This window comes from Emydura macquarii, unplaced genomic scaffold, assembly GCF_026122565.2.
Source record: "Emydura macquarii macquarii isolate MOO-44397 ecotype Brisbane River unplaced genomic scaffold, CSIRO-AGI_Emac_v2 contig_1043, whole genome shotgun sequence".
In the NCBI taxonomy this organism is placed as follows: Eukaryota; Metazoa; Chordata; order Testudines; family Chelidae; genus Emydura; species Emydura macquarii.
In genome coordinates this window covers 6031555-6046754 of record NW_027131180.1, presented here as the reverse complement: position 1 = coordinate 6046754, position 15200 = coordinate 6031555, and the positions used below count along the sequence as shown (strand labels likewise).

At 37.8% G+C, this 15200-nt stretch overlaps 1 protein-coding gene across 1 annotated transcript in view; it reads right to left on the bottom strand.

The window, feature by feature from the left end:
- IL1RAPL1 (interleukin 1 receptor accessory protein like 1) overlaps positions 1–15200 on the bottom strand; it is a 932016-nt gene that overhangs the window by 489971 nt on the left and 426845 nt on the right. The window lies entirely within an intron of this gene.

The following is a 15200-nucleotide window of genomic DNA, read 5'->3' as shown; positions in this document are numbered from 1 at the left end:
TGTTATGCCGAAAGAATTGGCAAGTTTTGTGAATATAAGAACCTAAAATGAGGTCCAAGTTGAAGATGATGCCCAGTTTACAGGCCTGAGTGATAGGCAGGATGGTGGTGTTACCCACAGCGATCAAGAAAGAAGGTAGAAGGAAGAGTTTTGGGGAGAAGATTAAAAGGTCTATTTTAGCCATATTGAGCATGAACTGATAGCTAGACATCCACAAGGAGATGTCACAGTGACAGTCTAAGATTTTAGTTTGGACAGAAGGAGACAAGTCTGGGTACCGAGGTAGCTCTGTGAGTTGTCAGCATAGAGGTGGTAATGGAATTTGTGTTTGGGGATGAGTTTACCCAGAGATAAAGTGTACAGGCAGAATATATGGAGATCAAGGACAGAGATGGGAGGAACCATCACAGACAGCTGAAGGGGGAATGAGAAATATGTTAGGGGACTCGGTGGGCCAGGCAACCTCATAATTAGCACATCAGACCTCCAGCCTTTTGTCTCCTGTCAAGGGTGGTATAGATCACTGGTTCCTGACCCTAAACTAGGGTCATTTGGACCTCCATCCTTCTTCAGGTCTTTGGCCTTAAGTGGGGCATGGTAGCATGGCCTTGCCACTCCCTCTCCATTGGGTCACAGTGAGGGACCTGTAGGAAGCAACACCAATTCTAAGTCTGTTCTCAAAAGGTGTACTGGTTAGAGAAGGCTCTGCCTGAGGGCCTTCCCCGCTCTGTGATCCCCTCTTGGGCTCAGCCTTCGGTCTGGCTCCCTGGAGATAGATTCCTCTTTCCTACAGCCTGCCCACCCCCCTTTTCATGGGCTTCTGAACTCCTTTTAACCTTCTCCTCCCACCAGAGCATGTTTAGCAAGTCTGGAGGGCTGGGGCTACCTCAGCCCAGAATTGCCTTTTAACCGTTTCGAGCCCAACAGGGGGTTTGAATACCTCATTAAAAAAAAGATCAAATTGGAGCGGTGGGAGGAGAATCAGGAAAGGACAGAGTCACAGTATCCAGAGAAGGACAAGTTTGCAAGAAACAGAACACAGGCAATGGTGTCAAAAGTGGCATGTCTATAAGTTGATTGCAAGGGTTTTATACTGCTACCCATCACAACAGTATCTGAGCTCCTGCACATAAAATCAATAGAAGAATGAAGTTCTTACTGGACTGCCTGGAGTCTCTAACACACCTTCGTTTCTTGGGTAGACAAAGTCTGCTTGGTTGACAAATTCTGCTCGTGTGTGTGTGTGTATGTGTGTGTGTATATATATATATATATATATATATAAATATAAGTATAAAACTTTCAGGTCTAATTTTGTTTGGTTGGTTGGTTGGAGAGGCAGGTACAAAGAGTGTCAATGCTGTGAATGTCTATTGTTTTCGTGGAAAGGAGAGAGATTAGAGAAAGTCCTATGCTGCTCAGTTCAGATCCAGATATGGATTTATAACACCTCAAATGTTGGGGGTGTGACATAATGAGATTTTTGGCTGGATATAAACTCATCCTCTGAGCCTTTCGTGAGTTCAGCTGGATAACTGGGAAAACAATTTTGCCCAGACTTGTAATAAGACCTTGGATTTGATCTTTGACTCAATATGGAAGTAATTTGGTCACTTTTAATTTATCAATATATTGAGTGGGCACCTCCACTCATGATGGGCTCAGTTGTGGCCTGCATTTGGGAGTTGTGTGGAGCTATGCCACACTGGCAGGACCACTGGAATGCATTCAGGGTAGCAGAATGCCTCCTAGACATCCCTAGTGAGCTAAAGGAAACATGGTCATGGGGACACCGGCTGAAAGGGTACAGCATAGTGCCGCATAATGTGGTAATATTATACCAAGTGATGCAGAGGGATGAGGGACGATGGCTCCACAACCTCTCTGCTCCTACATTTCCATCTTAAGAAATAGTTTGTCATTTTGGGTCCAGGATTTCCTAAGCTCTGGAGCTATATAGTGGTCCATGTAAAGTATTGTATGGATGTTTGTGACTTCCTATTATAGCCCACAGCACCCTGATGATATTGACCAGGGATTTTTTTCTCCTTCTGTACTGTTTTTTCTTAACATTTTGTGCTGTGTGTAATTCCTTATCCATGTTTGTAATAATAAATTAGTACCATTCTAGAAGCAAAGAAGGCTATTCATCTTGTGTGTTCTTTTTGCACCAAGACTAAGCATTATTAGGGTAGAAAATAAGCACGTGTCTCATTTGACATGTTAGGCTTCTAGCGTGGGTCTGTGAACAGGTGGAACAATAATATCTACCAAGCTCTCTTCCTTTACTGCTATCTTCTTAATGTCCATGAGAATGTCTCTGTGATAATATTTTTTTTCCTAAGTAAGCAGCACCATTTTGTACACTGCTGTACTGCAATCTGTATGTAAACTCAGCTCTTATAAGGCAGTTTTATCATCACACTTACTTCAGAAGGCTCAGTCTTTTATGGGAATAACATACCGAAGAAACCTATTTACCCATGTTTGGGTCATTTAACCATAACAAATAAAGTCTTCCACAAATATCAGAAGGATTCCTGGGCTATTAAAAAGAGCAGATAGAGCTGATGTTTAAATTAAGCATTCTGCTAGAGTTGCCATTCCTCTCAGCTACCTTTTAAGTGTAGCTTTACTATAGGATTAATTTTCTTTATAAAAACTCACAGCAGGCTGCTCAATGTTTACAAATAGCATTTTAGAATAATGAGAATATAGCATGAGGAGGAACCTTTTGTGTGACAACTGTAAATCAGTACTTTAATATTGTATTAACCATAAAGACTAGTCAGTGAAAAGAATGTATTCCTTGTGTAGAACACGTGAAACTGATGGGATTAAACCCCACTGTATGGCATATTGCATATTATTTTACACATATAACAGAGCAAATAAATTGGATGAGGCACAGAAGTATTAATCCCATAATTTTCACATCCCTCCACCAAGCCTAGGAGTTTTCTTTTTTTCCGATTTCTCAGAGTTCATTTTGTTAATGGCGGTAGAGGAAAGAAGGGGCTTTTTTAATTGCAGGGATTGAAAGTTCAAAATTTAATTACAAAGCCTGCATGATTATATATGTTCTCTAGATGACATGACATTTTATATTATGGAGGCATTGTTAGCAACTCCATAGTTAAGGCTGCATTGAGATTTGCACTTAAAGCAGGATTAAAATCCCTCTATTTCACCCTTCATTGATTGAATGTAGTTTCCAGATTTAACTCAATAACTTTTCGGAGCAGAGAAGTGAATTTTCCATTCTAATTTATTTTTATATAATGTTTACTTTTTTCTAAACAGAGGAAAGTGCAATTTTAAAATGATCCCTTTTAGATTCCCCCCTTGTTCCCCCAAGAATCAGTGAGTTATGGGCTCCTTGTAGCCAAAGAGTCACAGTGACCCAAACTCCAAACCTCACACACACATAAACAGTCCCACCTCAGATAGGCCATTTATCAAAATGTTCCATTATTCCACTAGCTCACTATAACATAATTTAGCATCACAAAAAAGTTGTGGAACTACCCAGACCCACCAGCTGCTTTCCTTTCTCTCCTGCTATTCAGCTTCCCTCCTAGTCTTTATGTCTGACATACACCCTCATCACTCCTAACTAGAGCTATTCAGAGAAATTTTGATGCAACCGTATTCCATTGGAATATACAGTTCCATCAAAATCAAAGCCCCTTGAAAAACTGGGCTGATTTTGCCTGAATTTCATTTCAGAACAAAACTGGGGGGTAAAGTTCAAAACAACAACTTTATATGTACAACCTTAATTCCAACCATACGCTTTTAACAGTAAATAAATTGATAAAACACAACATCTTATACCATTACACGTCTACAGGAAATGCATCTTAATTTTTTCTGAGGTTGCATGCTGTGCATGCAGAGTACCTTCTGCATGGATTGTCTCATTAACCATATGAAGCATGCAGTTTAGAAGGTTACATGCACATCTATCTAACCTAATTATAAAGTACAGCTTGTACTGAAGGTTCACATGAGTTCTGGCAAAGGGAGGAGGAAGACGAGCAAACTGAAGGTAACTCTTGATGGTAGGTGCCCAATGCAGGTGCTTATTCAATAGGGAGTTCATTTCCCTGATAAAGCAAAATTGGAAGCAGATTAGAAGGCGTTTCCTGAAGAAGCTGGAGAATGTGGTTGGAGCTCCTAAGTAGTGCTACAGTGAGGAGATAACCCTCTCTTCCTCAGCCCCTTAATCCTCAGATAACGGAGGGATGTGGAAGTCTCAACAATGGTGCTGGGACTGGGTTAACAGGGGTGGGTGGGCTGGCAGCGGCCTTCCACCAAGTGGAACGGGTAACAATAGGAGGGATGACCTACACTGGAAAAGTTATCACCAGATAGTTCCCAGATGTGTTACATAATAAAGTTGCAAACTAATTAAACAATATTCCTGGGTATGTTGTCTTGTCTTTCTGTAGTGTCTGGGACCAGAGTCGCTGAGCTTGTAAAGTGAAAAATGTTAAGGAAAATGTTACATCAGCATGAAAAATAACCATTATAGACCTTGATCCTGCAACTGGGTCCTCAGAGATGGGCCCTACACCTTCATGGAAAACAGCTTTCAGAAAATTTATTAAAATTATAAAATTTAATGGAATAAAGTCTTTTTGGTCACCCCATTACAATGCAGCACCATACACCATAGCATATTCTTGAGTGCTTTGTCCAGTCTAATTATAAATGACTCAAGTGATGGAGCTTTCACCACAGCCTTTGGGAAACTATTTCACCATTTCTCAAAATAATTAAGGGCATTTTCCTTTGCTTAATTTTATTCCATTACTCCTACTTACGATTCAGAACTAGAAACTAGGGCAGCTATTTGAAAGAATTTGAGACCATTCAAAGAGAGTGTCAAATTGATTATACCCTGTACAGAAGATTATGTTCCGATTAGGTCATTATGATATATTATTAAAATTTTGTAGCAATTGCAAAAGCGCAGACTACAGAGAGAGTGTGCAACAGTGGATCCCAAAATAACAATTTGGAATAATGAAAAGTGCGACACTTATGGAAACGAGGCAAACAACATATCGTGGGCAATGAGTTTTCATTATGGTCCATGGGAAAGTCAGATGACTCAGATGTAACTGTAAGAGTAATACAGTGTGTATGCCCAGCTCTCTATGGAATGCACAGAAAAAGAAAACAGAGCTAGCCTTAATATTATTGCCCATTTGACTGAGCAGTAGCTCAGATTCAGGCTTTGCTGGGTGGTTTCCATTTCAATGAGAAACTGGTCAGTGTATTTTGTAAGGCCTTGTCTACAGTGGTGGCAGCATGTAGGGTACGGCATGTACCTACATGCTGCAGTGAAATCCGGGCTGCATCCACCCTGCAGTACACAGCTACGGACAGAGCTAAAAGGTTCTGAAAGATGGGAGGCAGTGGTGAAAGGCTCTGGCAGAGGGGAGGTAGCATACTATTACACTGCTAAAAATAACAGTGGTAACCTAGGCAGCAGCATTCCTTCCCTGAGACTACTTGGTCATGAGTTCCCCTCCTTCCACAAAGAAAGAATATAGGGACTTTTGACCATGGGTTTCAGTCTCTAAAGGTCAATTTTAAGTTCTGTAGGTCATACTTTCAGGACTGGGAACTCTATCATGGGAAGCAGTGACTCTGAAAAGAATTGAGGGTTGTTGCAGAAAATCAGTTGACCATGAGCTTCTAGAGTGATGCTGTGGCCAAAGGGGCTAATGGAATTCTTGGATGCATCAATAGGGGAATCTCAAGTAGGAGGACAGTGGTTATTTTACCCCTGCATTGGTCACTAGTGTGACTGCTGCTGAAATACTGTGCCCATAATTCAAGGAGCATGCTGATAAATTGGAAAGAGTTCAAGAAGCCATGAGAATGACTAAAGGATCACAAAACATGCCTTATGGTGATAGACTAAAGAAGTTTAATATGTTTATCATAACAAACAAAAAGTTAAGGGGTGACTTGATTACAGTCTGTAAGTACCTACATGGGGAAAATATATTTGATAATGGCTCTTCAGTCTGGCAGAGAAAGGTATAACATGATCCAAAGGCTGGAAATTGAAGCTAGACAGATTCAGACTGGAAATAAACTGTACATTTTTACAATCAGGATAATTAACCATTGAAGCAATTTAACAAGGATCTTAGTGGATTACATAAGAATGACTATACTGGGTCAGACCAATGGTCCAGCTAGCCAAATACCCTGTCTTCTGACAGTGGCCAATGCCAGGTGCTTCAGAGAGAATGAACAGAATAGGTAATCATCAAGTGATCCATCCCCTGTCGCCCATTCCCAGCTTCTGGCAAAAAGAGTCTAGGAACACTTCAAAGCATTGATTTGCATCCCTTCCCATCCTAGCTAACAGCCATTGATGGACCTATCCTCCAGGAACTTATTTAGTTCATTTTTAAACCCTGTTATAATCTTGGCCTTTACAACATTCTCTGGCAAAGAGTTTCACAGGTTAACTTTGTGTTGTGTGAAGAAATACTTCCTTTTGTTCATTTTAAACATGCTGCCTATTCATTTCATTGGGTGACCCCTAGTACTTATGTTATGAGAAGGAGTAAATAATATTTCCTTATTTACTTTCTCCACACTAGTCATGATTTTATAAACCACTATCATATCCCCACTTAGTTGTCTCTTCTCAAAGCTGAAAAGTCCCAGTCTTATTAATCTCTCCTCACATGGAAGATGTTCATACCCCTAATCATTTTAGTTGCCCTTTTCTGTACCTTTTCCAATTCCAATATTTTTTTTTTGAGAAGGGGTGACCAGATGTGCGCGCGGTATTCAGGTTGTGGGCATACCATAGATTTATAAAGAGGCAATATAATATTTTCTGTCTTATTATCTATTGATTGCCAACATTCTATTAGCTTTTTTGACTGCCACTGCACATTGAGTGGATGTTTTCAGAGAATTATCCACAATGACCCCAAAATCTCTTTCTTGAGTGGTAACGGCTAATTTAGACTCCATTGTTTTATATGTATAGTTAGGTTTATGTTTTCTAATTTGCATTACTTTGCATTTATCAACATTTGTTGCCCAGACACCCAGTTTTGTGAGTTTGTCTGCTTTGGACTTAACTATTTTGTGTAGTTTTGTATCATCTGCAAATTTTGCCACCTCACTGTTTACCCCTTTTTCCAGATCATCTATGAATATATTGAACAGTTCTGGTCCCAGCACAGACCTCTGGGGGACACCATTATATACCTCTCTCTATTCTGAAAACTGACCATTTATTCCTATCCTTTGTTTCCTATCTTTTAACCAGTTACTGATTCAGGAGAGGATCTTCTGTCTTATCCCATGGCTGCTTACTTTGCTTAAAAGCCTTTGATGAGGAACCAAGTTCTAAAGTTTTCTAAAAATCTAAGTAAACTATATCCACTGGATCACCCTTGTCCACATGCTTGTTGACCACCTCAGAGAATTCTAATAGATTGGTGAGGCATGATTTCCCTTTACAAGAGCCATGTTAACTCTTCCCCCAACAAATTGTATTCGTCTATGTGTATGATAATTCTGTTCTTTACTATATTTTCAGCCAATTTGCCTGGTACTGAAGATAAGCTTACTGGCTTGTAATTGCCAGGATTGCCTATGGAACCTTTTTTAAAAATTGACATAAAATAACCAATACCCAGTCATCTGGCACAGAAGCTGATTTACCTGATAGGTTACATACAACAATTGGTAGTTCTGCAATTTCACATTTGAGTTCCTTCAGAACTCTTGGGTGCATACCATCTGGTCCTGGTAACTTACCACTGTTTATTTATCAATTGTCCACCACTGACAATTATTTTAATCAAGATTGGATGCTTTTCTAATAAGGAATTATTTTGGGGGATTTCTATGGTCTGTGTTATGTAGGAGGTCCAACTAAATCATAACAATGGTGCTTGGAATCTTTGGTCTGTCAAGCAGGCACCATGAATAACTGAGATCTTTTAAAAAACAGAGCTGATAAACTTTAACCACTAATGATCAGTATACATTGTCAAGTTTGTCCCTGAGACTAAAAAGGGACAGAATCAACCACTACTTTTTTCCCCCTAAATGAAAGCAGAGATTAGCCTTGACATAAAAAAACTTGTAAGTTACTGGAGACACACTCAACCTTATCAGTATGAGTCACAAGAAATCAGTGTGCAGACAACCAAACTAAGGACTATGTATGTCGCATTTCATATTTGTCAGTTTGTATAAAATAGCTCAAAATTCACGCAAAAAGATAGACAAATCAGATCCATTTTATCCAGTGAGAAACAAATTAACATCAATCCAAAAACCAACGCTGTACTGTACTCTTTGTCCTTTTCTTTAACTCCCACTCCAATTTCGTTCCATTTTAAATTCCTACTCAATTGTATTTTTTCTCAATAGTGAACCACTCAGGGAATGCAACTCTGACCTGTATGTTTTCTAGTTAGTGGAAGAAATATATGTGTTTTCATTTTAGCCAAGACAAATACAATGTAAAACTAAGTGATTCTCATTATTAAGCCTGCTTTGTCAGATATGGGATTTCAGAGTCCCTGAATTCAGTAATAATATTATCTGTTATAGGAGAGCAGGCAAACAAGTGCTAATTAAATTGCTGGACAACATCCAAGCTATCATTGCTGAAACAAACAAGAGTTTAAACATACAGGTATTACAGAAAGGCAATGGTATGATTTTAAATATATTACAGGATTTGTTTTGGTTATTTTTTTTACTTTGGCAGACCTTTTAGGTTTTAGTGACATGATCAGGAGACTTAAAAAGCATAATGATACCATTCTATAGAATTTAAGGCCAGAATGGACCACCAGATCATCTAGTCTAACCTCTTGTATATCACAAGCCATCCATATCACCCAGGATCTGCACACTAAACCCAATAACCAAAATTAGAACAAAGTATTACAGCCACAGTAGATAAAACTACTATGTGCCACAGGCAGAGAAAGGTGGACCAGTGCCCAAGGCCACCACAATGGCAGGGAAATGATTGAGATAAATCAAGATCATCCTGGCATGTTTGGACTATTTATGAAAGACTAGAATTTAATTCAGTAGTACTGCTCAGGCTGGAATACAATTTGCTACACAATGAGGAGGCAATTTCTAGAAAAAACTAAGAGACCTCAATGATGCTATTACATTACCCTTTAGAGGTAAACGACTAGAAAAAGGATATTTATATGTACCCTTTGCTACTGATCAATATAATGAAATTAGCCATTGAGAAGTCCTGCTTTTTGTGACACCTGCTACCTATGTAATAAGTATCCTATGACTCATGTTAAAAATAAATGACACAATAAACGAGGATAGACACTTACAGTTAATCGGTGAGTGAAAACGCTGCATAACATGCGTATGTCCATTAGAAAAGTGCTACATCATTGCAAGCTCTTTGGCAGCCAGACATTCATGTGAGTGCAACTGTTTTGCTAACCAAAATTCTGTCTACCTGAGTGGAAAGATTATAATTTGGTGGTTGGATGAGTTCTGGGGAATAAAGAGTGTTGTCTGTGAATAAAGTGGTACAGTAAGTAGTTTACTGTTTGAATATCCAGTCAGGAACTGATTTTAGCACTTATGTACCAAGTAATCTAGGAGATATGATCTCTTTAGGTGCACAGAAAACAGATTGGGATACTTTATCAACCCATGCAACAGGTCGAGTACAGTGAGAAATATTTGCATTTCTCTTGGTAGAAAATGTATTCAAAACTGCCACTTAGCACAAACACATGGAGTACATGAAATTATATGAGTATGTAACATGTTTAAAATGAATACCTTCTAAATGAGTTCCACACCAATAGTATTCATTAATGCACCTTACTTTGCACATAGTGGGATATTCAAACAGCACACATGAATAATGAAAGAAAGTACAAAACGTAAGAATAGAACGAGATGAAAAAAATTCAGAACCATAACCAGTTAATTCATGCAAAACCTAAAACATTATCTGTAAAGCCAGGTACTCATATTCAGGACTTGACCATCCAAGAAGTGATTAATATGGACAGCACTAACTCAGTATATCTAAACTCTTGCTATCATTGTTAACAATCAAAGATGATAGTCTTGAAAGCAGAAGCTGTTCTACCATAGTGATACAATATATTAAACAATATACTATTCTTTTGACAGAATGAAAAAAATTATTTTCCCCTTGGACAATCTTGGACAGTCTTTTTACTAGCAATATTTCATTCTTCATTTGTCTTTGATTTCTCCTTTGACCGTCAAACAGTACCAAGACAGTGATACAGACCAAGATCATACTCATATCAGGTTAGAACTAACAGCAGACACTAAATTATCCAAAATGTCACAATATTATTTATTCTTTAACTCTTTTAAAACTGATACTTTGATCAAGTGTCATAATGTTTTTCTGACTTTATTTATACAGAAAATATTACATTTTATAATTAATATTTTGATTAGTTCAGAATTGCATGCTGTATAGTTTTCTAGCTAAAATCCCTGCCTTCTATTGCACCACATTATGACCTGCATTGTCCACAATGACTTAAAAAGCTGCCAATCACCAATGCAAATGCTGATAATGGATAGGCAATAGTTACTAAACTTAGAAATAAAATATACTACCTCAAACCATTTTTATCTCAGTAATTGCCTTATTTTTTCATCCTCTCTTTTTTTGGTCTACCATGTAAGTGTTACCACTACATAGTAATGATGATATTATCATGAGACAGCACAGTATATAGATTGCTCTCAAGGAATCAATTGAAGGAATATAGGGTAATGACTCCCAGGAAGAATTGTTGGAACTACAAATCTTTCATTTAATTGCAATGGAGATTCCCCCATTTCACTGAAGTTTCACAAGCTTTTCCTCAGGTTGCCATTTTACTAACACATGATAATACTTCCCATCATGATATCTCAGCACAAAATGCCTGAAATCTTCCAGTGGGATTAGAATTTGTGAGAGTTACCAAAGCACTGTTTCAAAAGCTATGTATACCTTAAAATATTTATAAACAGAAAATAATATTTATCTTCCTTATCTTATTTTGGAACATAAGCATTGCTATACTACATCAGACCCAGGGTCCATCCAACCCAGTATCCTGTCTCTGCCAGTGGCCAGTTTCACAGAAAAAAATAATAAAGAAAGAAACCTCACAGAAAGCATATTTGCTGTAATCTGCACCCCTGTGAAGGTCTCATCTTAATCCCTGATAATAAATTTTTAATCCTGAGACATAACATTTATCTCCCTTCCAATATTCTTTGTTATCATTGACTATTATAGCTGTGGATATTTTGAACAAATATAACACTGTTTTCCAACAGCAAAGCTTGAATTAATGAAATCAGGCTTCCAGGCTATTTAATGTCTATTAGCAATTCTTTGTGCTGCCAACAGGGATCCTGGATAGGTTCAGTTTATGTTCTCAATCTCTTGCTATCTGGTGCAGAGGTGTTAGAGAATCAGTTTCTGATGTGGACACAGCAGCAAAACGAGGACAGACATTCATGGAATTGAGTGGCAGGCCGTAAATTTTATGAAATATTTATTTAATAAATATTTATTGAGCACAAGGAATGGGTATTACATACTCTCCTATACCAGGCATTTCATTGGTTCCCCTGCAGTGGTTACAGGGCTCCATACCATATAATTCATAACTCAGCTTTCTCTGATCCCTATCATTCTCCTACCCATGGGAAGGATAGGGTGCAGCAGAGTGGTGACCTTGGCCCGTGAGGACCAGAAAGTCTCACCCTATCACTTGAGCCCTAGGCCCATCACCAAAATCCCAGATCTTTTACCTCTGGGAACCGTTCATTTTATTGTCTTAATTACACTGGGAACTAGCCGCAACTTGCGACAAATGTACAACACACCCCAGTACCTCAGTTAGGTACTAGGCACTTTACTACTTAACCCTTGGTAGCCTGAAAATGCTGCGAGAAAGGGAAAAAAAAACCCTCCCTGGTTCTCCGCAAATTGGCCCATGGAAGAAAAATTCCTTCCCAATCCCCTAAACTGGAAATTCATTAGACCCACAGTATCTCTCAGGTCGGATTCCCATTCCTAGTTCAAGCAGGCTGCTGGAATAGAGCCAGAAGAGGCTCCAAATGGCCCCTGCACTGGGCTAAATGCTGGGAGGGAGAATGCTGGCTGATCGGCACCCTTCTCCCCCAGCTATCCAATGGATGACAGAGAGTCACAGGGAGAGGAGCTGCCTATCATCCCTTGGCAAGTGTCTCCCTTCTTTCCCATTGGGCCTGTCCCCCTTTCACTGCTGTTCCCCTCAATTTCTTCTACCTGTTGATGCGGGTGGGTGACATTTGACATAGGCACCTATGTGACTTTTGAAAACGGAACTTAGGTACCTGCATCAGTTAGAAACTTAGGATAAATATTTTCAAAGTCTCATTAAGGAATATTGCTTATGAGGTCCAAGAGGAATTCTGCCCAGTCCTCCTGGTGAGGAAAATTATAGCTGTTACTTCAAGATGGAGGGCATAATTCTCCACTGCATTGCAGTAGTCATTTTCACCCATAAGGTGAGTGGAAAACAATATCACTGGTGAAAATGAATGGAAGGTTCAAATTTGGCATAATTTAATACCTAGTTTGATTGTCATTTAGGACTGATCAAAAATATGACAAAAATGAAATTTCAGTGAAAAATGATAACAAAAATTGTCATAAATTCCGCTTCTCAGTTTCCCAACCAACTCTCATATGAATACGTATACAAAGTGTAAGGTTGTTGAGCATCAGGTCAGGTCAGTAAACAGAGAGGAATATGGATTCCACAATTAATTCTGACGGTCTTTTGTGCTCACTTTAATTGGCAATACACTTTTTTAGTAGAGTACCAGTTTTTGGCTTTTGGTCAGAAGCCTAAAGAATAATAATAAAAAGTCACGCGTAGTAGTAGCTTCAAACTTTTGACTTCAATCAGAGTAAAAAGTAACAGTAGCAGATTAAAAACTAATACACTGTTTTCTGCTCCTTCGTGCCCTAAAACTCTTCGCTGCTGCAACTTATAATTGCTATGAGTAATGAATGTTTTGATTTCATTATTCTGTAACTGAATATGTATCTGCTTAAAAAAATCTTAATAATTAGAAAATTGCACCACAACTTGTATTCTGCTCCAAAAGAGGAGAAAAGTTAATGTATAAAGCTGTCAGCATTTATGAGCTACAAATCGGATGTAGCAGTGCATTATTACATTGCTGGGTGTCAATTTCCTCTCTCCACTCATTATGGAGGAATAATTGAAATAATTATCTTGATTTAAAGTTACAGCAACTATTGTGGGAAAGGTCACTCACTTATATTTCCTCATTCCCGTATCAATATACTGATTACAAGATCACAGAATTCACCTTTTTTTACTCTGAAAATGATCTTTCTCTCAATGTTTCTCATTTGTATGTATGACTATAATACAGACATACTTACACACACATGACAAAGTATTGTAGCAGTCCTCCCTTCACACAAGAAGATATTTTCAAAATAAAATAATTTAAAATGACATTTCATTTTGAAACAAACTATCAAGATCAAAAATATGAAAATGAACCCTTGATTTTTTTCAGAAATACATTTCCTCTCTTTTATATTCTGCTGAAACTATTTGCTAAATCCCACTCAAAGTCATAAATAGTTTTACAGCCACCTCAAAAGTGCATTTTTTGGGGGGCAAATTCTCTATTAAAACAAAAAATGTCACCTAGCTCTGTTAAAGATCCCATATACCACTGTGAAAAGAGCATTTTTCCAGTCAACAATCTTTTTTCCTAATGAAAGTGGTTTTAATGACAAAGGCCATAAACCTGAATCTGCACTATTGAAATCAATGGTAGTTTTTCCATAGTGTTCAAAAGAATTAGTTCCAGCCATCTGTGAATTATTGCTGAGCAGTTAATGGATGCCCTCTCTCTCTGAACAGTCACTTCACTGCCAGTTATTCATTAGTTATCTTAGACACCATCTGTGTAAATGCAAAACTTCCTACTGATTAATATGGCACCCATTTTCCAGATTTTTTAGGCAGTCACCAGATTTCCAGTCCAATCATAATTAAATACACTGGTAACCAGAAAAATTAGAAATACATTATTGACAGTCTTTACTAGAATATGTCTGCATATAGTATGTCAATACTGTACATCTGCAATATTAACATCTCAGAGTAAATGATGCATAAGAATGAATGAAAATCAATCCTTAAATGCTCTCTCAACTGATACAGAGACTGAGTGTGATGGGTACAGTCCAAGTGGGATTAACATAAAGACTAAAATAAAAAGAATCAGAAAGCATTTTATTACATATACCTTATTAGGCATCTATGATCTCTGGATTAACATCCCTCCCCACAAAACCAGCGTAAAAGAGCTACAATTGGGACATTTACCCAAATTTTAAACAAGAACAATAAAATAAGTTGCTAATTAACAACACAGATAAACAAGCTTTTATCTATGATCAATCCCCCTATGTACATGGGAATGATTAGCTCAATTTTCATAATTTCAGAAGACAAGCTGTTAAAATATGCTCCACCCATTTATTTGCTAAAACAACCACCTTACTTCTACTAAATTATTCAAAATCACTAAACAAAATATTTAGTGTGCTCTTTTAGAAACAATGAATGTTAGATGACAGAGCTTTGTTTAATGAGCATGAATATAGATAAAATGATATTCATACAAAGTTCTAATAAGACATGAAACTGTCCATTTTGTATATTTCCTCTCCCTTTTCCCCTACATTTGATTGAATACTGTTTTTACATATTCTAATTCCCAGGACACATTAACAGATCATTGATAAGGAAAAGGTGAATTGGAATTTTTAAATTTTTATAATCAATTCCTAATAAACCACTTATGTAAATTACATACATCTACCCCTTGGCATCTCTTTTCAAGTCATTCTTTTCCTCCAAATCACATTTTGACCGCTATAGAATGATTAACACAGGAAGAGTGTCACACTAGATTTAAATATACTGCACACTAGGTTTAATATATAATACTTGCCACAAAGTGAGCCATTGTCAGGATTTTTCCCTTAGACATTAAATCTTTGATCCCCAAAACACTTACATTCATGCTTATCTTTAAACATCTGAGTAGCATCA